Source organism: Mixophyes fleayi, chromosome 11 (assembly GCF_038048845.1).
Source record: "Mixophyes fleayi isolate aMixFle1 chromosome 11, aMixFle1.hap1, whole genome shotgun sequence".
NCBI lineage: Eukaryota > Metazoa > Chordata > Amphibia > Anura > Limnodynastidae > Mixophyes > Mixophyes fleayi.
In genome coordinates, this window is record NC_134412.1 from 74,354,354 (window position 1) to 74,382,342 (window position 27,989).

Here is a 27,989-nt window from a genome sequence, read left to right on the forward strand (position 1 = left end):
AAAAGGTATATTTACTAAACTACAGGTTTGAAAAAAAGTGGAGATGTTGCCTATAGCAACTAATCAGATTCTAGCTGTCATTTCATAGAATGTACAAATAAATGATAACTAGAATCTGATTGGTTGCTATAGGCAACATCTCCACTTATTCAAACCCACAGTTTAGTAAATATACCCACAAGACAGCGTACAGTGTAGATAGTGACCTATTTAAATTTATGGCTGCTGCCCCTTATGTGCAGGAATCAGAGCAATCTGCATATCCAAAATGCTCTGTACACACACAGTAGAGATCTGAACTGGATGTGGTTCCATTGTCGAAACGGTTAAATAAGTAAAAAAGGAGCGACTTTGAGCCAGTTCAATCACGTTCCACCATGTTCAAGTCCTTGCACTCCTGTTAAATTTGAACATTTTTTAACCATCTTAAAATACTTTTATAATAATTATAAATACTATTTGGATTTGTACCTGGCTACCATGGAGAAGTTCTCAGCATATCTAAACAATAAATCCCATACTCAAATTTGGTGTGGCTATTTATAATAGCTCACTCACCCAAAGATATCCCTCACAGGTATTTTCAAGACCTACCTTTGAAGCTAATACTGAACATTAAACTTTATAGCCGACAATTAGCATGTTCTAGCATTTCAGACTTGTCGGCTTCCTGGGGTCCTGGTTTTGGCCTCAGTCCCATCCTATTTCATACCCACACTATACCCTCCCCATTTACGTTTGCCTCTCATCAATACCAGTCACATAGATACGCCCTTGAGATACCGTTTTCTGCTCCATTCTAAATCACCAACTCCACAATCTGGTTTCTATTCACTAATTATGTCATCTGTTTACCTGCTCATACAATTGTTAGAATTTTGACTTCTGGCATCTGTTGTTGCATTGTTTCTTAAAAAAATAATACTATTTTAAGCGTACTTAAGTTTAAAAAATAAGAAAAAACACTAAGGACCTCATTTAGAGTCGGACGCAAAGTCCGTTTTAGCCGCATCCAGCAAAAAAACACTACCACGCATGCGCAGAAAGCACCAAATCCGCCTGCATCTTGGATGCAATTAACACTTCCGACAGCTTGCGACTCACTACAAGAGAATGGGAGGAACGCGGAATTGTGAAGGTGTGACCATGTAAATACATCCTAGTCGCAGTGAGGCGCAGACACATCACACGTCAAAACAGGGCTAAAGCTGTGCGGCAGGAATTAGGTGGCGCAAGCGTTAGCTAGCTGCAGGAACTGCTCGCAGCTCGATAGGGTATTAAGAGCGGGACGCAACTGGGGTTGCTTGCCACTCGTAATACCCTACCAAGCTGCGGCACACTCCCACTCCTGCACTTCTTAAACGGACTTTACGTCTGACTCTAAATGAGGTCCTAAATGTAATGTGAATGCAAACCTTACACACAATTGTCAAATCTCAATGGCAAACACCAAACTGGGAACTAATTTGCAAAGTTCAAACTGCAATTTCAAATCGGGGTGCACAGGTGATTGTACAGTAAATATGTTCAGGTGAAATGTGAGAAATGTGATCGAATTTAAAACTTGTTCAACATTGTCTAGTACTACTTTATTTTTGAGTTAGAAGCAAAGCAAAGAAAAGGAGCAAATTTGCACCTTGGCAAAACCATGTTGCATTAGAGGAGGAGGTAAATTTAAAATGTGGAGACAGATTTATAGTTGGGGTACAGCATGTCAAAGATCACCTTTAATTTCAGTGTGAAAATAAAGCTATCAAGTATTTGTGTGCTACATGAAATAACAGCCAGTATTTTCCTTGCGTTCAAAAAAAAAGTCTCTTTGTACCCCTGGCATTGTAAGATGGTTTGTCCAGGTGAAAAGTTGCTCCTTTTCTTTGCTTTCCTAACTCAAAATCAGGCCCTAAGCTGGGAACATCTCCCAAAAGGTGCATTCACCAACTCCCAAAAAGCCTATTCTTCACCCCTTGAAGTTGATTAGACAGAATATCATGTCCTGCAAAGTGAAATCTTGTTTTTTGGGACCAGAATAAAGCAGAATTATTTATTATAACCCTCATTCATTAAGGAACTCTCCTATCTGCCCCTTCTGGACAGCTAATCCAATCAAAAGGTGGAATGTGTTCTCTCACTACAGACGTCACAATCCCGATGGTCTAATCTAAATACAAAGAAATAGGAGCGTGAGATCCAAGATATTTTACTTTCTTAAATGACCTTTCCTGACGTTAAGTAACTAAACATTGTCTCTGTTAGCTGGAGTGTACCCTGCAACAGGCTTCTTTTTTCACTCCTTTACCTCTCTGCATTACACTAAATAATGACAATCAGAACAAATCATCTACATTATTATATAATATAACATTGCTCTCAGTATATCAGGAGCAGCACCAGCCACTTAAAGAGCTCATCATTACAGCTCTAATTCAACACGGAGAGCGCACATATAAAACGCAATTTTTTTTACTTTCACATGTATAAATAGACGACGTTTTATAATAAGTATTTATGTTTTACATTTATCTCCTCATATATCAGATTATCTCCACAATAAGATTTTTTAGTGCCCACTAAAACATGTGCAAAAAAATAATATTAAATCAGCACATAATATAATATCACATAATATAATAAAAACAAATATCAACAGATTGTTTTGGTTTCTGAAAATAAATGGGATGGCATTATAATCTCCGCTGTTTATGTGGATCATACTGGTTTGGACATTTCTGTTGCAGCCTTTTGTCATTCGGACATCTCTCTAATGCAAACAAAAGTCTATGCTTTGCTATTTGTTTCAGCTTAATTGTCATCACTATCTAATCCAGTACAAGTAGATAATTAGTTCTGAAACATCCTTGATCTTGGAACAGATATAATCCTGCACATCTGTGGCCTGAGTTATTAAAGAGAACAAAGCATAAAAAAGGAGTAACTTTGCACCTGGGCAAAATCATGTTGCATTAGAGGGGGAAGTAAATTTAAAATATGGGGAGAGATTTATAGTTGGGGAGGGCATGTCCTAGATCAACTTTAAAGTTCAGTGTAAAAATAAAGCTATCAAGTATTTGTGTGCTAGATGAAAATACAGCCAGTATTTAACTTATGTGCAAATAAATAAACTAATTTGCACCCCTTGCATTGTAACATGGTTTGTCCAGGATCAAATTTACTCCTTTTTTTTTTTACCTGTCTCTCCTTAATGACTCTATTGTCGATATAAGTATAAAAACATCAGCCTGGATATGCTACAATCAATAAGTTGGGCGGCACACCAGATGATGCAACCAATATTTTGTATAAATAAAGCTGGCTGGATAGATCGAGGGGCGGAGAACCCGTCTGTTTAATATCAGAGCACAGCATGAACCAGCATGGACAATAAAGAAAAGGACCTGTCCTACTTTATCCATACATTTTGTAAAAAGCTTATGTACTTCAATGATCCCAAACAAATGAGAGGACGATGGACCTGTAGCCAAATACATTCTCTCTCCGACAACTCCAACCTGGGGGCACACAGACATATCTCCCAACATGCAAGTCCCCGGCAGCCCCCAGCATTCCCACCCGCGGGCGGGACAGAGCCTTAAATTCGAGGGCTATGCACAGATGTGCAGGTGATGAGGAATGATAAAAAAAAATTGCTCTGACCATGGTATCACCTTAATAACAGGACACACCAAAGGGCTATAAGACATAGGCAAACCGAGGGGGATTTTCCTAGTGCCTGGAAACCCCCCTCCAAGCCTGGGGCACTGTATAATTGAGGTGGCTGGACCCTGCCCCCGCTTCACACGGCTCTGCTCGAAAAGAGAGAGCTGCGTGTACCTAACAGTAGTGTACGCAGCATTGCCCATGTATATTATGGGGAGAGGGAGAGTTGGAAAGCAGCCAAGCACTCTCTAAAATTATAGCCACGCCCCCATGCATGCTGGTCACACCCACTGGCGGCATGGTGTGGAAACCCCCCTCTACAAATCCTGCGTTTGCCCCTGTAAGAGGTTGTCTGTGTGCACAAAGCCTGTCTCAGCTACTTGTGTCCATGATTTACCCAAATACTCGGGTCAGATCATAGGTTATTCGTGACACCAATTGGCACAAAGCCATATATATGTACCCTGTGCCACCGAAATGATCATAATCACAAAATAAGAAATGTTTACCAGTGTTTGTGCCCTCCTGCATGAAATTCACCATTAAAGACTCTATAAAGGGAACATAAATTTCTATCTGCATCAGACTGCTTAATACAGCTTCAACCAGGAACTGTCAAACACCTAAATTAATAAGATATAATGCAGCAATGTTGGTTATCTGTTGAAAGTTGAAAAAAAAATGACATTTTTGATTATACTATATAATATTTGAAATGTATAAAAGTCAGCCATTCAGCTTGCACTGAAATGAACTTCCACAAGCAGCAACAGATCCTACGCCTTTCCTCTTGAGTTTAATTTCATTCTGTACGTATTCTGAATTGGGAGCTATGCCTACAACAGCACATGTCTACAAGAACATAACGTGCAATTACATTTTATGGAAAGTTCTTGGGAGGAGCGTTCCTGCCGTCCTTACAGTGAACATGACTGGTTAAGTCAAGCACAGCAGTGAAAATGTTCTTGTTAAATTAGAAGGCCTTTAATTCTTCAATGTTAATTATATGTTAAGCTGCAAAAAAAAAAAAAAAAATCTTGTCAGCATATTTCACAAGAGACACAAGTTTGAGCTGTGCAAAATGAACTAGTCAGAAATAAGACAAGGAACGTGATCAAAAACAAAGCATTTTTTATTTTGAATACACTGTCTCCTATTTATACAAACAATGACATATGTCAGGTTACCGCAGTGACTATAATGTGCAAACTATAGACAAATGTATGTGCTTTTGTTGAATTTCTATAAAGTAAAGTAAAAATACCACAAACTTTTGACAGTTTTACTAGGAGAATTTAAATGGAAATATATGCTTCCCCTTTTTCCTCAATCTCTTGATAATCATCATCATCATCATCACCATTTATTTATATAGCGCCACTAATTCCGCAGCGCTGTACAGAGAACTCACTCACATCAGTCCCTGCCCCATTGGGGCTTACAGTCTAAATTCCCTAATATACATACTGAGAAGGAGAGAGAGACTAGGGTCAATTTTTGATAGCAGTCAATTAACCTACTATATATATATATATATATATATTTATTACATCTCCACAATATCCGCTGGCATTAATAAAACAAATATTGCTGTGGCCCTGGCGATACTGGCTCTGAGCGTTAAGAGTTAATCTTTTCTTGTGCGTCTGCATGAGCCGTCTTGGATTTAGCCCTTCAGTTCCACTATTGTGAAAACAATACAGTTCTAAACCTAGATTTCAGTTAGTTAAAGCATTAAAATTATATTTGAAAACATTTATGCATAAAAGAATTCTTCAGAACACAGCATTTATTTAAGGCTATTGTTCTGTAATCGTCTTTCTGAGATAACAGAACAGGCATCAGGCACTGCTGTGATACCTACTGAATAGTTTTTCCCATGCCAAGGCTTACTGCTGCCAGGGTTATCGCCAGGGATAACAGTTTTATGAACCCTGTTATGCATTGGGCAAAACAAAAATCGAACACCCGTTTTAGCCAGCAATATAACTCAGTGCCTCCTGCTGTAAGACAGACAACACCTGGTAACCAGAGAGCAGGGGAGGGCTAGCAAATTTTAGCCCGGGGTGCGCAAGACTCGATTCAGGAACATTTTAAAGGGAAAAAAATGCAGGTGGCCCAGTGAACCAGCCCAAGGTAGCCCACTATGTGACCGGCCCGGTAGGCAGATGCCCCTCTGCCCCCCAGCCCAGCCTGCCCCTGCCAGAGAGCCTGTTATAGAGTCACCACGGCCCTCTGCCATTGGATCAGTTAACCGGGCATGTTTCTTGCTCTCCAGCTCCGAGATCAGCATATTACCTATAAATCTGTCTTTGCCCAGACATAGGAGGACTGGCCAGAGATACGGCTGATGAATCACTCTCTGACTCAGAAGCTGCAACACTTGCAAATGTGAAGTTTACCTTCCTGGCATGAATACGACACTGATAGAAACATTCCATTAGCACCAAGATAAAATAGATAGTGATAACTTAATGTATTAAGCATAGGACTAGATAAAAGCAGTACAGGCGGTGGGTTTGGCCACAGGATACTATCATTCATCCTTGTCATATCTCCTAATCAAAACAAGTCAATTCACAGGAATCCTGACTACAGCACAGGTAGCACAATGGGTGCAATATACAAATGACAGCTCTGCACAGCCTAACGCAGCTTTGCAGCCACCCTGCACCTACGAGCGCACCTAGATTTTATCCAGGACGTGCTGGCGGCAGCACGGTGGCTCAGTGGTTAGCACTTCTGCCTCACAGCACTGGGGTCATGAGTTCAATTCCCGACCATGGCCTTATCTGTGTGGAGTTTGTATGTTCTCCCCGTGTTTGCGTGGGTTTCCTCCGGGTGCTACGGTTTCCTCCCATGCTACAAACACATACTGGTAGGTTAATTGGTTGCTATCAAATTGACCCTTGTCTGTGTGTGTGTCTGTGTGTGTGTGTGTGTGTGTGTATGTTAGGGAATTTAGACTGTAAGCTCCAATGGGGCAGGGACTGATGTGAGTTTTCTGTATAGCGCCGCTGAATTAGTGGCGCTATATAAATAAATGGTGATGATGATGGTGATGAAGAGGAGAAGTGTGCAAATATCTCATCTTTTGGTGCAACAGGTATCAGAAATACACAGTGGCATGTCTTGGGCAGTGAGACACAATTTCTAGATTCATATTATCTGGGCGTCACTGTTACCCAATAAAGGGAAGTTCTAATATTCCTGCTTTTTATAATAAAAAATAAAACAGCAAGCCACAATGGCACAGTTCAATAGCTCAAATTAGCTGCTGCTCAGGGTCTCTAGACCAAAGCTGCAGAAACCTTTCACTTACTTCACATACTTCAGACCAAAGAGAGGAAACTGCAGCGTGTCTTTGCATGTCCTGACACACATCACCTAATTAAACAAAGCAGAGATTCGTGTCGGATTCTGCAGTCGTACCAACTTATGACGTATATACCAAAACTATTCTGCGGCAATGACAAGGTTTCTGTGATGAAGGAATTGAGATCAATTTAAAAGACAAGCACATACACACAAAGTGCTGTTTACTAACTCAATCATCTTTGTATGTTCTTTTATACCGTGTATAATGACACATGTGGCATTTTGACAACTGGTGTAATATATTATTACCTCACAGAAGGATGTTCATGGAAAAACCATACTATTTGTCCATACTTGTTTTTAGGGAGCCTGTAGTAAACTTCCTTTATTGTGATTTAATGGGTAAGTATCAAGATAATTAAATAGATGGATTGTTAGTAAAAGCCTTATCTAGGTTAATTTAAAGTAATACTATATTAGGGAGGACTAACCATTTGCATTCCAGGGGGTAAATTTATCAAGCTGCGGGTTTGAAAAAGTGGAGATGTTGCCTATAGCAACCAATCAGATTCTAGCTATTATTTGTTTAGTACATTCTACAAAATGACAACTAGAATCTGATTGGTTGCTATAGGCAACAACTCCACATTTTCGAACCCGCAGGTTGATAAATTTACCCCCAGGTGTGTTATTTAAGAACAAACATACTTCACACCTCCGTAAGCAAAGGAGAAAAGATGGAAGTCCTGTGGAAACCTTTTAAAATGTATGTAATGTAGCCACTTGAAATGCAGAACCATTATTCAGCCAATCAATTAAGTGAATTGCCGCTAATGCAATTATAGCTCTACTCTATTGGATACTGGGAATGTCTTTACGACGGTGAATAGAGGGCCCCATAACGATTTTACTATGGGTCCCAGCCATTTGTATTTTTGCCCCTGAGTGGATATATTAGTAACAAAAACTAGGGTAGACTTATTGCAATCTCTGATGATGACTAAAGGTTTATTCTGGTTCAATAATAAAAAAAAGACGTTTAATAATATTCCTATTCCAGTTCCCCAAATTCATAAAACCACTAAGTACAAATTCATTCTTATACTCGAGAACTAGATAAATGCAGTGTCAATGTCAGTCTGTGAGAAACATTATGGAAATATATCATTATTTATTTTTATTTTGTTTTTGCTAACTAATGTAAAATGAAACGCTACCTATTTCAATATGTTGCCAAAAGAAACCTGTATATATGCCCCCAAAAATATAAAATTTGCTTGGTCTCAATAAGAAATTAAAAAGTAATTTCAGGTCAAATCAACATAAAGCAAAATCATGAAAAATGACCTAGTCGTAGTGGTGTAAACCACATCCGACCTTACCGGGGTTAAAGAAAGTAGCAAACACAGCGGTTAGAACGGACTAAGGGGCATATTTATCAATAGACCCCTTTCAACAGTAATAATTATTGCCGCTTATGGCTGCGAATCTTACCGCCGGTGCAGTGTTATTATAACTCTTTTGTCCAATAACCAATAGAGGGGCAAACGCAGGATTTGTAGAGGGGGGTTTCCACACCACGCCACCAGTGGGCGTGACCAGCATGCATGGGGGCGTGGCTATAATATTAGACAGTGCTTGGCTGCTCTCCAACTCTTCCTGTCCCCATAATATACATGGGCAATGCTGCGTGCACTACTGTTAGGTGCACGCAGCTCTCCCTTTTCAAGCAGGACTGTGTAAAGCGGGAGCAGGGTCCAGCCACCTCAATTATACAGTGCCCCGGGCTTGGAGGGGGGTTTCCAGGCACTAGTAAATGCCCCCTCGCTTTGCCTATGCAATAAGCCCCTAAGATACTCTGAGAAATTGGGGGTGCTATAAAGCTGCCTCTATGATGAGTGCCCTGATTGTAGAGATAAGTAGAACTTTATATTGCCTCTTATCATCGCAATAAAAGTCACTTATCACCATAATTTATTTGCACATCACCTAGCCAGTTTCCATAGCTCTGTGCGTACGTGGCTTTTGGGATAATATGGTAAGAAAGCAATCAATTCTGACTGTGACCTCTTGGATGTCTTGGGCAAAGCGGAAGCAACATGTGAACAGTAGGCTAGTATGATTAAATGAAACTGTGCAGACTACATACAAGAGGATAGAGCATATACAAAAAACAAAAATATCACATGTCTAACCTGTACCTTTATGGTCAGTAAATGTAAAATAATTAAGTACATCCTGCTTAAAAATAATTTTGGTAGCTTTAAAAACCTATAATATTGTATAAAACTTTTTTGTTAACCTTTCAACAACTTCAGAACTGTTTTAATCTCTGGAGCTGAAATTTAGCAGAAAAAAGATAACTTCCTGAGGACAGGTTGAAAGGACTAAGCATTTAATATTTCATCTTCCTTCCCTGGTTTCTTAACTGAGTATCAACACACAATACAGCTGTCTAATTGGTTTCAGGGGTAATTCTCTTACACCTTCAAGCAGCGGATCCACATCCTCTCTTCATTCATTTTTAAGACTATGTTTATTGCTTCCCGTTAAAATATATTGTGAGGGCAAAATGAGAGCCTCTCTTAAAATGTAACAAAGGTTATTTCTGATACCCCAAGGAGAATATTTGGCATTCATTTTCCATGTAACAATAAACTGTCATCTGTAATTGGATCAATCTATTTAGGAAGTTTACTAGACAAATATAATGTATATAAGATATTCTACACTTGAAGGATTAAATATCTGCAGAACAATGAGCAGGAAATAGCATACACCCAGCTCCAAGCAGAAGTTACATATACCACTATATATTTAATTCACAATCGTTCCTTTTTTTTTTTAAATATAATTATGTAATTGGTTAATAAATGCTGTAAATATACGGACATGCTGCTATTTGGAACAGCCGAACATATTAGGCCACACCCCTGGTCTGTTAAACCAATACCAGCCTGTTGAGGACACACCTTTTCCTGGTAGGACACGCCCCCTTTTACAAATTGACTATCCAGGTAAAAGAAGGAATTATGTGTGGTATAAGTACAACTGGTTAACTTATCAGCATTATGTTCTAGAACACAAGCAACATTTATGAAAATAAATACTTTTCATGATTTTCTCTTTCATGCTTTCAATTTAGGGACCACATTAAAAACGTGTTACTAAATAACTTCACTACCAGTAATTGTAATGTGGTGAAGGTCTCATCCCTAAGACTGCACCATGTATTTTAATTAGCAGGGCGTTCTCAGTACCTACTTATAGCTAGTACTATTAGAGGTAAGGGGAATAATTGCCCAAATATCATTTTATAATAGAAGACCCTTTTAACATAGTATATGTAACCTCAGGAATGCACCCCAAAATTGAATCTACAATAATTTTAGTTTAAAAAAATAAATTCTTTCCACTTTCGATATAAATGACTGCGCACCTGTGCAATAAGGATCACGCAGAGGGAGTCACGTTGAATTGGAGGCAAATTGCGTTTTTGGCCTCTAAAATGCTCTTTTATTTCTAAGCACGGGCACAAAGCACTAGCTTCGGAGTGCATTTGCGCAGAAGTATACAAGAATAAATTTTTTAATAATTTATTTACTATTCCCCTGCACATCGCCAGTGTTAGATGATTTGTAATAGTGACAAAAGTCAGCCGGCCGTCCATTCTGCTAGCGATTCTTAAGTCGCTGTATCTAAGCACGTCATGTGCGATTTCTGTCTCAGTGGACCTTGGCACACTACAATCTTCTGCCAAGTAAAAAAGGTGAAGATAGGATAAACTATACAACCGTAGCACAATGTAAACAAAACAGAGGTTTAGTTATATGCTGGGCAGCACAGTGGCTCAGTGGTTAGCACTTCTGCCTCACAGCACTGGGGTCATGAGTTCGATTTCCGACCATGGCCTTATCTGTGTGGAGTTTGTATGTTCTCCCTGTGTTTGCGTGGGTTTCCTCCGGGTGCTGCCGTTTCCTCCCACGCTCCAAAAACATACTAGTAGGTTAATTGGCTGCTATCAAAATTGACCCTAGTCTCTGTCTCCCTCTCTGTGAGTGTGTGTTTATATTAGGGAATTTAGACTGTAAGCTCCAATGGGGCAGGGACTGATGTAAATGTTCTCTGTACAGCGCTGCGGAATTAGTGGCGCTATATAAATAAATGATGATGTTATGCTGTTACCGGTAATCTTTAATAGAGTGCAGTGACTACTTATAGCCTGCAGATGTCGCTCTTTTAGTGTCTGTCTATTGGAAAAAGGTGAAAAGTGTACATGTAATTAAAAACATTTTACAATCTGATTACGTGTAAATGACGCATCACGGAATACACAGGAACAGATTTCTCATTAGGCACAGCAGCCCTGTGCCTAGGGGCGTCAGAAACTGAAAGGTGTCTCTTTCCTTGGACAATACATAGGGCAAACCTGCAGGAATGAGAAATATTAACTCATTATTATCCTAAGATAAAAAAGAAATGTACATACACATAGCGCTTCCTCCACGCACACTGTGCAATGCTTCAGACGAACATGTATGGATATGATCAATTTTTCATTTGAGGGTTCTCTAAAATCTAAAACTTTCAACACATAAAACTTGTCATGGTGTAGTATTTATAAAAGCAATGGGGCAATCACAATTTATGATAGTCTCTAAAAGATTCCCGTGCATCAGTGAGAATGTTAGACCATTGATCACCCATGTCTTCATGCATATATCACACCCTTTTGGGTATATGCTTACTAGATTGCAGTTTTTGTTCACGCCCAAAAACAATGTAGTAGTATTCCTCAGACTTAGCGCCCGCCTCCCAAGGCGTTAACTCCACACTCGAACAAAGAGAATGGAAAGCAATCTAGCGCATTATCCTTTTAATAACAAGCAACTTCACATATTAAAAATCGGATTCGTACCCAGAGCAGTGGAGTAATCGAGCTTAGACAGGGGTCTAACATACTCACTGATGCACGGGAATTTTTTAGAGACTGTACTGTACATTTGTTTTTTATCTTTGTATAATAATAGAGTGTTGGTGGAACCTCGTGTTACATACTAGGCTGCATACCTAGTGAAGCGCTAGAGAAACAATTTTTTGCTGTATATTCATTATTATCCTGTACAGCCGTGATACTTGCTAAATGGACTCCTCCATGGAGGAGCCTTTGTGGCGAGAGAGGGCAATACTTATTAACAGAGGTGCTATTTATGGCACTAACCCCACTGGTTCATAGGGTAAAGCAAAAAAACTGGCATTTTCGTTGGCAAAAACCGCCCGACCTCTGATACATGAGCATTTGCATTTACAGAACATGTTGGTTCACTCAATGCTTACTGTGCAAGCCAGACAGTGCACAACAAGGAAACAGACAATATACAGCTAAATTAAGTATGTGCAGCGAGTATGCAGGCATTAGGGAAATTGCACATCACAAAATTCATTCCAGGTGATCCAATATTTTTGGCTTAGTTTACCATGCAAATAGAGAATTACATCTCATTAACATCCCCTCTAATTACTGTTTTCTCATTTTGTGAGCCAAGAAAGATCTCCAATTCTGTATAACCTCTTCAAATTTGCATATCGTATAAAAAAATTCCTTTGCAGAGTGTTAGCGAGTGTACACAATTGTCTATGAAAACCAAATTCCCACCAGTAAACTGCTCTCCGAACGTTATTATTTCTCCTTTCAAATGACCATTTTGAAATCGGCCTTCAGAGTTTTTGTCAGTAGTTAATGAGCTCCTCAGCGCTTAGTTTGTTTGTTATAGAGCACTGATTAGATCTTCTGCAACATCAGCACTAATCAGTGTACAGACATTAACACAAACTCTTAAATGAGGGTCTACAGCAAAGGAATCTGAGTGGTTTGTTTTCCCCTGAATGCTTTAGAGATACCGCAGAATAACAGATTCAAGTATCAGGTGTTCCCATCCTTTGGAACAAATAGAAAAAATATTTTCACTGCAAGGAATGTGAGCATAAATGCTTGGCAATATCCGAGATTCAGGCCCGGGCAAGTTGTCTAGTCTACAATTCCATTACCTAGATAGGGATGAGGAATTACAGAACTGGAACACAAACTGAAACCCACACCTGGAGAGTTAATCGAGCATCTAGGAGAAAAATACAGTCTGAATGTCCCCTATTTAAGTCACGGAGTAAGTGCCTAATTTCTGAAAGATGTTACCAAAAACTCTGTTTGGAGGGGCTGTGCTTCTCGCTTTGTGCAAGTGCACCTTCATTTCCGCCAAAGTGCAGAGGTTTATGGGGCAAGTTGGTGGCGTTTGTGGAGCAGCAGAAATTGGCACCAGCCAAAGGGGAGAGTTAGATGGACTGAGGAGTAAGGAGTGGGTGTAGCAGTGTTCAGGAGCATTACAAAATCGATTTCGATTTCAATTTGCAGATATAAATGAAATTAGATAATATGTGGAGAGGTGCATTGGTAGGCATGTTGCTTGTTGTGCTTAGGGGCACACATCTATTTCCATTCCATAAAAGGAGTTGATTTGTGCATCATCTCTGAGCTGCCGGAGATCGGGTCTTGTCCTAAACTTATAATGAGCTGCCTTCCAGTTGCATGGAGAATTTCACTTTTAGGTGCATTTTGCTGAGTGATAAAGACATGTCTGATGTCCTCTCACTCTTTTAATTAGTTTAAGTCATCAATAAGGCTACACTGAGCAATATTTTAAGAGAAAATCTTATTTAATGAAGTGGTTGTGCTAAACTGGTGCACCATGGTCTGTATCCATATGGCTGCCACCATATATATGTATATATATATCTATAGGGGAGGATGGGGTGAAAACCCACAGCTCAGATCTATGTGGAGGCCCACGGGTAGATTGAGGTATACTTGACATGAGAAGAATGACAGGGGAGCAAATGTAACAAGAGTAGAATGGAAAGGATATATGTATATGTCCTCCCCACTCTCCCCTTGTGCTCCCCAACCAAAAGACATGCGTAGAATATACTTTAGGGTGCTAAGGTGCATAAAAAGTTTTCCATGTGACAGGTCTTCACCTCTCGCACGACCCCTAAGAATAGACAGTAAGAATTGCATGCAGTATGCAGATCAAAATGAACTATTCTATATCGTTGACCAATATTGATAAATATGGACAATTTCCAGGGACAAATATTTTAAAACCTGGGATTGTTCCTTAGCACTATAGACAGCTGGCAACTATGATTGCTATGGTTTAGCGCAAATTTGCTTTTAAGTGAAATGGTAGTTGATAACCCTCAGTGCTTTTCCTTCATACGTTACTAAGCATATTTCACACTTGTGGTCAGATAAGTGATATGAACATCAGCAAATCAGGGATGAATTATATAACACGAGAATAACTGGAGGCAGACCGATATTAAAATAGCAACAGTCTAAATACCGGCATGGAGAAAATACCTACAGTCTAAATACCAACATGGAGAAAATACCTACAGTCTAAATACCGACATGGAGAAAATAACTACAGTCTAAATACCGACATGGAGAAAATACCTACAGTCTACATACCGACATGGAGAAAATTACTACAGTTTAAATACTGACGTGGAGAAAATACAAATAGTCTCAATACCGACATGGAGAAAATAACTACAGACTAAATTCTGACACATACAAAATCTCTACAGTCTAAATACTGACATGGAGAAAATACAAATAGTCTAATACCGACATGGAGAAAATACCAAGGGGGGAATTAAATCCCCCCCGAAGTACCGCCACGTAAAAACTATTACCGTTATTACGGTAAGATTAACCCAGCTTTCTGCTCGCAGGGAGCTGCGAGCAAAAAGCCAGCGTTAAAACTACCGTAATAACAGTATTTACGCGCACTATTACCGTAATAGTGCACAGGCCGCGTTACTTTTTCAAGTAACGCGGCCAATTGAATTCTCCCCCTACAGTCTAAAAACCGACATGGAGAAAATACCTACAGTCTAAATACTGACATGGAGAAAATACCTACAGTCTAAAAACCGACATGGAGAAAATACCTACAGTCTAAATACTGACATGGAGAAAATACCTACAGTCTAAATACTGACATGGAGAAAATACCTACAGTTTAAATACCGACATGGAGAAAATACCTACATGGATAAAACACCAACAGTGTGATTGCCGACAGTGAAACTATCAACAATCACAATGCCAGCAATAAAACAGCAATGCCAGCGGGTCCAGCAAGTGTTCCCAAGACGCCACAACTACAGAAGCAACTCGCCGCAGAATGAAATTCTAGCAGCCGATGGGTATATTTATAACCTGGGGCTTGCGCCTCTGACAGCACAAGAAAGTGTGGGAACGCTAACGTCACAGGTGTCGCGGTGATGTCACCCTGCGCCTCTCCCACCTCCTGTCACATGACTTCTCCAGCATGCTCTTCTCTCAGCTGTACCCTTTTCCTATTAGATTGTTCTCTTATAAGCAGGTCCCTCCCTACCCTTTGTTTTCAAGTCTGAATTTATTTTGTCTACCTTGTTTGTCCTTATTTTTCATCTTCCCCAGAGCACTGTAGAATCTTACAAATCAATAATAATAATAATAATAATAATAATAATAATAATATAGATACCAAAGATCAGGTTGCAAAACAATCAGATTGTTAAAAAATGTGTCTCCTTCTTCAAGTAAACTGGTGCAAAGCCACAATTCTCATTTGCTTGTACATTAATAACAACGATGACACCAATGTACAATGTGCAAGCAATTACTGTATGCATTCAATACAAGTTACATGTTTCAGCAGCATAGATTAGAATCATTACATATTACCGGTGACTAATGGAATATGTGTAGGTCCTCAATTAGAACTTTCAAACTGGAAGAAAAAGCCTGTACAATAAATCCTCTTTATTACTTGTTCAGGTTGGGGGTGCTGGGAAGGAGGCTATACTTCTTTGTGGACACATCATAGAGAGACAGGCCTGAATGGCGCTGTATGAAAAGAAACAGCTCCACGGCCGAATCTCTTTTGTATTTAACAGAAGATTTGGCAAGGAGAAAGCTGCGGAGGGGACTGCTAGGGATGAATTCTCATCCTGTTCTGGGTCAGCGATCTGTCTGCAGATCTAACAGACTTTTCTGCTGCAAAAGTTTGTACACTTTTCATTATTTTAATTCTAATTTCCCCTTTTACACACACTCTTTTAAGTTATATCCTGTATTTTAGCAATAAGTTGTGATAACTTTACAGGTGAAAAGTCCAGGAAAACACTGAAAAATATTTTGGGCCTTATTTATTAAATAACAGGGTGTTGCCCCGTTAATTATCAACTGTCAGCCAAGGATGACGGATTATTATTTTGCAAGCATTAATCAAAATATCATCCCAGGACAGCAAATCCAATACCAGGCTGTCTCGATGGCTTTACTTACCGTAAAACTCTGTTCACTATTTCAAAGTGGCTTTGTGCATGCGTGACCTAAAGCCACTTTTCAATAGTGACCCCAAAGGATTCCAGAGGATTCAATGGCTAGCCCTATCTTCAGATGTTTAACTTAACTTTCCGGAACTTGATTAAATTGCTCAGAACGCAGTAACAATTGAATATAACAGGGACTGCGGTTAATGCGATAATTTGCGTAATGCTGGAGATATCTCAGATAAATAGTTGCTACTGCTGCTGCTGATGATGATGATGATGATGATGATGATGAATGAGCAGCCAACAAATCTGCAGCAACTGCGTGATGCTATCATGTCAATATGGACCACAGTCTGTAGGAAATGTTTCCATCACCTTGTTGAATCCATGCCACAAAGAATTCAGGTTGATCCGGGCGCAAAGGGGGGGTCCTACCCAGTATTAGAAAGGTGTACCCAATAAAGTGGACATTGAGTGTATATATCACAAGCAATAAAGCCCATTTGTATTGCAGATTACCATACTACCACAGGCCGCTGGAGGGTTTGAAAAGGACAATGGGAGTTGTAATAACCCCCTTCTATCCCATCATCTCTGCAGAGCTCCAAAGCCCCAATCTCCACTGTGTCTCCTCAGAACAAATAGATGTTTTCTATCAGTAGTGTAAAATTATTATTTTTGTTTTTTTTATGTTATCAGGCATGAGCGATAAAAAAAGTGTGTTAAGTCGTTGAAACAAGGTACATCCTGCCACCCCTCAGCCCAAGCCTGTGTGGTCTCCCTACAAAGATGGGCCTGATCGTAGCTAGAGAACCAAAACAGACCTGATCTATAAACTACAGTATGTGAAGACTCCTTATTAATAAACATGGGGCTAGAAGAACAATCCATTGACAGCATCTATTGTAGTAAATGGCTTTAATATTGTGATTCTGTTCTGATAATGTTGTAGATCATACTTGCCAATATTGAAGGCAGAAGGGGCGGGGGTGGAAAATAAAATAATATTAGGCCCTGTCCCAGAAGCGCAATGATGCGATTCACCGCTAATTACGTCATGGAGGCTCCCTTCACTAGGAAGTGGGCAGGATGCGGAAGAATTCCCTATTGTCCTGGGAGTCTGGGCGACCTAGCTCGGAATTCTGACGGACATTCCGTGAGATTCCGCTGTGTCTATGGGGTTCTAAGACCGTAAAGAACATTATGTGAAGCTAGAGGTGTGTGTGTGTGTGTGTGTGTGTGTGTGTGTGTGTGTGTGTGTGTGTGTGTGTGTGTGTGTGTGTGTGTGTGTGTGTCGCACCTTCTTTCTTCCTCAAAATGTACCTTCCTTGTTTAATGGATGTTCTTCTTGCCAGGAAGGAAGAATAAAACATCGCCTACACCACACCCAGAGAGAGGCAGATGCACACTTTGATAAAATAATGGATTTATTAACCTCTGCAATCTTCTTCAGCACTCCAGTATATGATATAAGGAATTAATTTCACTTTTCAAACAGCCATACAATCCCCACTCATGAAACCTTTTACTAGATGAATAACCCTCTGTGTTACATTAGTTTAGGTGGATTATTCAGAAGATTTCCTAGTAACTCCCATATGTCTTTTCTGACACTGGTTATAAAGAATACTAATTCAGTGTAATTTTCTATCTTCAAGCAATATTATGTTATATAACCACAAGCTTCCAATACGGGTGAACTAAAGATTGAGCTCCGTAATGCAGCTGTCCCAACAGTGATGTCATTTACTGTAGTTTATCTAATCCCTTTATAATGAATGGAATGAATAATCTGCACCTTACTAACCTCATTCCCCTTATAATTGGTCAGCAATAGATAAATATTATTTACAACAATATATATATATATATATACACCCAGTTTTCTAAATATTCTATTGTAATATTGGTACATGAATATACCAATCTCTTACTAATTACCTGCTCAATATATATCAACTTTTAAACAGTAGTACTTGTGATTAAACACAATACATGAGTCCTTCCTCAGATAAGTCCCATCAGAATATATAGTAAACATTCCAGGCCAGTTTGGTACTCAGTGGAAATAAAACAGCATTGGCGAGCTTGGTGGTGTGCTTGGTGGCGAGGTTGGTGGCGTGCTTGGTGGCGAGGTTGGTGGCGCACCGGTGCCTTCCGTACGGAGAGCACTGATTGCAGCATCTCCTCTGTCGCTGAATGATATATTGGTGAAGATTGTATGAACTTCAGGTTTTCCTTTTTCTAATATACAATCCTTAATTTATGACTCCATGCAATAATGAGGTTTCCGCTCTCTATTGCTGAACATTATTCAGTTTCCAACATTACTACCTAGTAATGTCATGGACTTTATTTCCTGCTGCAATACCTGAATGCTCTTTATCCTTCCTCGGATTCTTTACCAGACCTGTGGATGCTTCATTTCATTTAATTATATATTAGACATTTAACATTTCTGCTCAATAACACCGTTTTTTCCAGATATGATAATGTCTTTTTAATACTAATTACGCTCTTGTATCTTCCCTATCCAGTCAGGATATATTCACTTCAGACTTATAATGCCGACTAACTAAATTTATTTTTATTCCATCAGTTCTCCTCTGTCGTTACTATTATTTTCTCTCTAAAAAGCTTAATTTAAAGGTCCATTGCATTTCAGGAGGGAGCGTTATAGGGCTGCTTCCTAATATGTGGAATTTGTATTTGTGTGTTTTCTCTGCAGGTACTTAGGTTTCCTCTCACAGGCCAAAAACATACAGATAGGGTAATTAGCTTCTGACAAATTTAGACTGCAATCTCCATTGGGGCAGGGACTGATGTCAATGAGGAAACATTCTCTGCATAATAAATAAAGGATAAAAATAATAATAATAATAATAATAATAATAATAATAATAATAATAATAATAATAATAATTCTGTTTGTTCTGCTGAGAGCAATTTTTGAAAATACATTACTGCTGATTTATGATACGTGACTGAACCTAGTACTAAATAAAAGAGTTTCATCATCAGATAGCTGTATTATACGTTTGCCAAGAAGTTATATCCAGGAAATGAACTTTACTTTGAAGATGCTCAAATTTACAATGTTCTGCAGGCGGAATGGTTTGAATAAAACCGCTTATTGATATTACTGATCTATACTATGTCTCCCCTGCATGAGATTAGTAGTAAACATACCTGTGTGCACAGTTCTTAATTATAATGACTATTATCTTATGCACTACAGCATGTTTCAAAATAATTAAATGGAAAATACACAAAATGTACAACTAGGGCTTTATTTTACGTAACTGTTGTATAAATTATCAGTAAACCAAGCATAGGAAATGTCATTTCTCTACATAGGATCACTGATTAACATGGTTAGTAAAATAATTTTTTGCCTCATTAGCATACCTTTTAACATAAACTTTTTAATACAATATGACTGAAAGCTAAATAAGGTTTTAAGTCACTTTCAGTATATTTTAGTCTAAATATTTCTTCTAGACTAAAACTATTGTATATAACTGGCAACGCTGCTGGGAAAGTAGTTAAAATGTTTAACTGAACAGTAAAAGCGGGGACCTGGAGTATAGGGCATCCGCAATACACACAGAGTCACCTGTTGACAAAACTCAGAAGACCCAAGGCCAAGGCAAAGGTTCTCCAAAAAGCTTTTTTTTTGTACTACTAAAAGTCTGCTGACAGAGTAAAGCTGACCACACACACACACACACACACACACACACACAAACACACACAGTTAAGAGATTTTTACTAGACCAAAATTGCTGTGTTTGCTGGCCCACAAAAATTAGATTGAACACGTAAACCTGATCAACAAAATCAGCAGATAATAATTGATGGATCAGAATCGATGGCGACCTGTGATCTAGTTGTCTGACCCGACCATTGATCAACCATACTTGCCAACTTTTCCTCTTTGGCTTCAGGGAGATCCCGGGGGAAGTTGGTGTGTGGGGGCGGGTGCTTGATAAATCTCATCATTGTGGCTCCGCTCCCTAAACGATTGTCACAATTTCGGCCAATTACAGCAGGGGGCAGGGCTAAGATGACACAATATTTGCAAAATTAAGCCCCGCCCCCGCCACTTATCTATTGTAGGGGCGAGAACCGAGAGTCTTTGGACATTCCGGGAGAGTAGGCAACTATGCGTTAAAGAAAAGCATCTAATGAATCTCTACAGACTGAAGTGTCTTTTACATTTCTGTCTCCATTACTGAAGTCATGTTACCTGTCAGTCTTTGATTAAATCTTTGTCTCCATGAAAATGGCCACCTCCATAGGCATCAATACATGGACATAGGACACAATTTCTGAACAGTGTAATCATGCCACAGATGGCGAAGCCAACCACGTCTTGTACTGGCTCAGCATCAGGGAGAATGCCAGACTCTTCAGGGAGTGAGGGAGATCACCCCTACTTCAGGGAGTCTCCCTGACATTCAGGGAGAGTTGGCAAGTATGTGATCAACCAGATCTGCCGGTTATGGTTGGTCAGGTAGTTACCAGTATTACTAATGATCAGTAAACAGTTTTGCTCCTTTTATAAATAAGTGGATACATATATTTTTTCATTTTATGATTACAATCATTCATCACGGCTGCTAGTTTTATTACATAATATTGCAAAATCTTTCTGGCCTTAAAGATGAACTTCAGACTTTAATATCTTGAACATCTTGAAGCTACAAGTAAGAAGAAAACAAATCTCCCTAGTTTTTCATGTACTGTTGGCTCTTTAGGTGCTTTTGTTGCCGTGCGATAACATCAGATGACTCGACGGGCAGACTGATGAACCCAGAGGCAATCTCTACACAAAAAAACGTATAAGCAGTGATTCGAATGTATTTTTTTTACCTGATATTGTGGGCATTATTTAAACATTAATGACACACAGGAACACCTGCAGAATCAGTATATCAAGCCTAACGTATACTTCCTCCCTTGGAGAGTAATAAACTTTTAAGGAGGTATTCTGAAGATAGCCTTCCCCGGCCCCAATTAACTATCACATATACAGTGAAACACTGAGATACAATTAATTAAATAAAACTTTAATGTTTTCATTAACAACTCCCAAAGTATAAGGATATTTAAATAAATGGTATATTTGATCACGCAGAACAGTGATGGGCAACAAGTGGCCCTAGTTCTGCACGTGGCCCCCCGAGACTTCACCTGCGGCCTCTAGCTCCCTCAGAAAGGTTATAGGGTTGCCCAAATCGGCCTCTGAAGTGTATCATGTTGCCTATCACTGTTGTAGAGGCACTTTGTTGTAGTCTGCAATCTCCATTTAAAAGGCTTGGACATCTGTGATCGATTAATCATCTTCCTTGGGAGGTGTTAAAAGGTGGAGGGATGATTTCATGGCTGTCCAACGCACGAGTCGTTGGCCATGACAACTGTCCAGTCAAGTTTCAGTAGTAAATGTGTGTATCCACACAACAGCCTGATGAAAAGAGGGTTCCATGTTCAAATGTTGTAGGTTTACCACGATATTCCTTGAAAAGGATGTAGGTTATTTACCAGAATCAGCAGTAAGATCCATATAACTTTGTGCGTCCAACAACTTTTGCAAAGTTTAATCAACCAAAACAATAATACAAACACACAAATAAGGTCTTGCAACAAAGTATACAAAGAAAAATCAATGTTCAAAGTTCTAATAATTTAGTGCACGTGAAGAAGCGACTGTAGCTCGGGCAGCACGGTTGGCGAAGTGGTTAGCACTTCTGCCTCACAGCACTGGGGTCATGAGTTCAATTCCCAATCATGGCCTTATCTGTGTGAGTTTGTATGTTCTCCCCGTGTTTGCGTGGGTTTCCTTCGGGTGCTCCGGTTTCCTCCCACACTCCAAAAACATACTAGTAGGTTAATTGGCGGCTTTCAAATTGACCCTAGTCTCTCTGTCTGAGTGTGTATATTAGGAAATTTAGATTGTAAGCTCCAATGGGGCAGGGACTGATGTGAGTGAGTTCTCTGTACAGCGCTGCGGAATAAGTGGCGCTATATAAATAGCTGATGATGATGATGACTCACTTTTTCACATGCTTCTACTCTTTCTCTTATACAATGAATGAAGGTAGTGTCCTACCATAGAAATAATATACCACTCAACAGCTCACATGAACCAGAACTCAAAGTGAAAGAGAAAGCGGTACCATAACAATTCGTATTTGTCAACTTCATGTCAAGTAAAACCACAATCTTTCCACATCAGCTTAAAGGATACTCACATCTTTACATTGTGTTGTTGGGGGACCCTGCTCCTTCCACTAACTTAATCTCCATCTGTGGCTTCCTGCTTACATTCTCACATGAAACCCAGCCCTCACTTACCCAATCCCATCAGCATATCCCCCAACACTGAGACATGGCGAATTATGACAAAACAAGCCACACCCCTGATATGCACAAGCCCCAGCCAGATCCTCCCCAAAACACCCACTTTTAGGTGAAATTCCAGTAATTTCTGCAGAAGCTCTGCCCCTTTTGAGGTCTGTGGTTTGGGACCATTCAGTTGGGAGGTGTGCATGATTGGACAGCTCACTACTTCACACTAAAACAGCACACTCATCTCCTGTTGCAGTGGAAACTCCAATGATATGATTGGCTACACGGTGGCGTAGTGGTTAGCACTTCTGCCTTACAGCACTGAGGTCATGAGTTCAATTCCCGACTATGGCCTTATCTGTGAGGAGTTTGTATGTTCTCCCCGTGTTTGCGTGAGTTTCCTCTGGGTGCTCCGGTTTTCTCCCACACTTCAAAAAAACATACTGGTAGGTTAATTGGCTGCTAACAAATTGACCCTAGTCTGTCTGTGTGTCTGTGTGTATGTATGTTAGGGAATTTAGACTGTAAGCCCCAATGGGGCAGGGACTGATGTGAGTGAGTTCTCTGTACAGCGCTGCGGAATTAGCGGCGCAATATAAATAAATGGTGATGATGATGATGATGATAATCCCTGCTCACGTTTAAACTTAAAAATAGGAATAAAATAGGAATAAATTAACGAGTGCTCTAGTCACATGCAAATCAAAAGTTGCTTAAGATTATTACTTTCACCGTAACACCTGGGTAAATGAGGGACGCCAAGTATACTGAAAGCTTACACACAGGTGTGACTCTTGCGTTAATTAAGCAAGTAACACCCCAGCATGGTCAGGGTCACGTATAAAAATGCTGGACTGCCCCGGGAGCCTATAGTTATGCAAGATAAGATCTCTTTCACGTAGGAGTGTTTGTTGAGGCCTGTTTGGCAGGAGCTTTAGTGACCAAGACAGCTCAACTTTCACGAACAACGGTGCATAAAGGTGATGTCGGCATGGAACTCAGAGGCAAAACACATAATCAGCAAAGGTTAACACTGGGCAATAGAGTATACTAAAAGATTGTGTATTAATACCAAGTGCAAGGCAGAACAGAAGAGCAACTGCAGATCAATTTACTGCAAACTTCAACCTGTGGCTTGAGCTGCCATTGTAATAAAAAAATGGACAAGGACTCACAGTGCAGGATATAATACTCTGGTTTCAATGCATGTTTGTGAGCTCAGTGGTGCATAGTGCACAGGAAGTGGACCCTGAACACTGGAAGAAGGGTGATTAGTGAGAAGAATCATCCTTCATCACGTTCTCGACAAACAGACTAGTGCACAAGAGACACCAACCTAAAGAACATTACAGATCTAAGTGCTTGTTTTCAACACTAAAGGGTTCTAGACGTTCCATAATGTTCTGGGGGTCATGGTTGGGGTTCAAACATTCTCTTGCAAGGCAAGATCCATTTACAATCCCATAGATTGTAAACTTGCGAGCAGAGCCTTCTCACCTTTGTCAGTTTTACCCAATTTTGTTTATTAGTTTACTATGTTTGTCCCCAATTGTAAAGCGCTACAGTATATGTTGGCAATATATAAATAAATGATGATGATGATTTACCTTTGTACCAGTTTTACAAAGGTTGAACGAAAAAAGATGGTGTTGCAACAAAGTATGCACAATCATAACTGCCATATAAAATGGGCCAACTTGTGCCATTCAATTTCATGCAGACACACTGGAAAGGAATGTACGGTTTCTAGGGTTGGGGAAGTCCTCAGTCTGATCTCAGGAGCACAAAACACCCTCTGCTTGCGTCTCGACATAAACACAAACGTTCCATTCCATTCTGGGCAAGTTGTGGCAGTAACAACACACTAGTTAGTGAAGGTCTTGAGTGGCAAACATCCATAAGACTGCCACATTCTCCTGCAAGGAAGGGCGGTATCACATTACATAATTCCTTCCATGGTAAGTGGCAGAATTCCTCTTTTAATTCACAATGAAAAGTACATTCCTGTTTGTCAGACAACCCTTTTAACATGTGTGCAACATGTATGCAGTGCAAGGTACATTGTCTGATCTAATCTAATCTTTTCTGGAGCTATGATAAATGACTTCAGCTCAGTCTTTAACACGGTTTCAAGTCTGCTCAAAAACAGCAGTCATTAAGTAGTTAGATGTCATTAATATTTGAACAGCTGCCTTCACCAAACAATTATGTATATTTGTTTGTCTAGCATCAAGAAAGTTTAGAAAAGTACAATAGGAAATAATATGAATTAGTCATACTTAAGCAAGTATTAATACACGAGGCTTTAGACATAAATCTCATTCCCAGAATGTACAATTTAAGACAGTAATAGTATAGATACATGTAGCATATTGCAAAACTAAATCGGTTTCCTCTTACAAAGTTGAACGCCTATCATTTGCAGATATATGTGAAAAACCTACACAGTTGGGAGAGTGCCACATCATTGTTTTGCATATGCTGGAATCAATATTTCTTCGTACTTCTGACATTTACTGGAGAGAGCTCCCGCAAATATGTCTGTAAAGTATTAACCCAATAAACCTAGGGCAGATCCTGCAAAGTGGCCAAACCTATGATTGTCAGGATCTCTATATCTGTGTTTCTCAAATCTGGTACTCAAAGGCTGCTAACAGTACATGTTTTCCAGATCTCTTCACAGAATCACAAGCGGAATCCTTAGTACCACCTGTGGATCATTTTGCGTTCATCAGTAATGAATACACCTGTGCTGCTTATAGATGGAGAACATACACTAGTAACAGCCCCTGAGGACCGGAATGGAGAAACACTGCTCTATGCAAATTTGCCACTCCCATGAGTAAGAAAAATGTCTGACTGCAATTTTCATTGGTGCAAATCAACCACTGAACACTCCTGATCTGCAAACAGCAATTCTATTACCTATGAGAGCATAGGCAAACCGAAGGGGGGGTTCCTAGTGCCTGGGAACCCCCCTCCAAACCTGGGGCACTTTATAATTGAGGTGGCTGGACCTTGCCCCCGCTTCACACGGCTCTGCTTGAAAAGGGAGAGCTGCGTGTATCTAACAGTAGTGCGCACAGCATTGCCCATGTATATTATAGGGATAGGAAGAGTTGAAGAGAGCCAAGCACTGTCTAATATTATAGTCACGCTCCCATGCATGCTGGTCACGCCCACTGGTGGTGTGGTGTGGAAACCCCCCTCTACAAATCCTGCGTTTGCCCCTGGAGAGTGCATACCAATCAATATTATTATCTTTTATTTATAAAGTGTCAATATATTACAAAGTACTGTAGGCGATCGTGATACAAATAAATGAAACTTAAAATTGCCATAATCACGTGGCAAATAGCCGCGTCTGCACGATTTAAGGTAAACTATGCTTGAAAAATAGGCCCCAACTCCTTTAATTGGTTGAACTGTCAATCTGGGACCCAGTCATGAAATAAACACGTTATCCACAAAAAAGCTAATCCTTTCAGGATAGAGTAAACATATACTGACTCCAGTACTATACTATGTAAAATGCAACAATTCTTCTATGTTATATTTTACCTTTTTCTACAAAGCATCTAAAACAAATAAACCAAAATGTCTGAAGTAGAAAAGAATGACCAAAGGCTGCCATGAAAAATCCTGTATGTAGGCAAAAGCCCACAGTCCGAGAAGGCTGTAAAATAATAAAGGGCCTATTGATCAAACATTATTTTAAACTGGTCAGCAGTCTTTAACTTTGAAGTTCTGCAGAGAATTTACTGTATGTGTAATAACTGCTGAAATTATCTACAAAATAACAGCAATCCCTTCCAGCAAAAGTACACTAAAACGACAGTTCTTCTGAGGACACAAGCAAAAGTCCTAAACTGAGTCAATGTTAATCTTTCTTATGTGACTAAAGTAGAAGCTAACGGTTCCCAGTATTAGTCCACGTTTGGTTATCTGACAGATGTACCAAATTGTTATAATAGGTTATATTTCACAGGTAATACAAACATAAAATATAATATATGTACTGTAGAGTTATATCCTTATAATCAGAGACTGGTGATGTCATTACTCATGTTTGGACATTTGTGACTCATTTTGAACCTCTTTCACTTTGTATAACTGTCAGTGGAGACATGTTGAATTGCATCATTAAGGCAATTAGTTTTTCTTCCAAATAAAACGTGCATTATAATAATAGTTGTACCCTATACTGTAAAATTAAAATACATAAGAAGCCACCTTAGTGATGAACTGTGTATATATATATATATATATATATATATATATATATATATGCTCTTAACCTACAGCCCTGGGGGTAAAATTTATAAAGCTGCAGGTTTGAAAAAGTGAAGATGTTGCCTATAGCAACCAATCAAATTGTAGCTGTTATTTTGTAGAATGCCCTAAATAAATTGATAACTAGAATCTGATTGGTTGCTATAGGCAACATTTCCACTTTTTCAAACCCGCAGTTTAGTAAATATACCCACAGGACTCTATATGGTCATGGAAATCAGTACCTCATCATCTACAGTAGGGGGTACATTATCCACTATGTAACAAACATTGAGAGCTGTAATATATTTGTTATTATGTCTGCTATCATGAAAATGGGCAGCAAAACTAGGATTTATAAGCTGCTTCGGCTAGACCTTGGCTAGCTGCAGGCCGTGGCAGATGTCTTACGTCTGAGGCATTTGTCTCAAAAGCCAGCTATGTTGCATGTAACATTTATCATGTTAGCAATTGGTAAGTAAACATGTATAGATAAAAAGTATAGCTGGAATGGATAAAGCTCCCTTATAGATCAGAAGTCTATAGGCATAGGCCTTATGTGCCAAGATAATGATCCAACCCCATGGAAGTGTCAAGCAGAACTGCAATTTTACTTTTCTGTCTAAACTGTACATGTAATCTAAATCCAGTATTTCTATTGTATTTCTCAACAAAGTTATAAGTAATTCTGAGCTATAGTATTGTTGCTCTGTATAGTCAGCTTGACTAAATAAAACATAGGTGCCTACTCTGTAAATGTTGGTGAGAGTCCTGAATTAGGAGAAGACCTTCTGGACCTTCGAGACAGCTGGCAATTCTCCCGGGAACACTTAGCTAGCGCAAATTGTCCGGAGACATGACACAAATCACATAATCAAGTCCCACCCACCACTTCTTTTCCTACCTCATCTCCAAACCTCCCAAAGTGAGGTAGGAAATTAAAACCTATATTTGCTTTAAAATTTGTAATGTTTCAGCATAATGGGTGAAAAATGAAGTTACTGAAG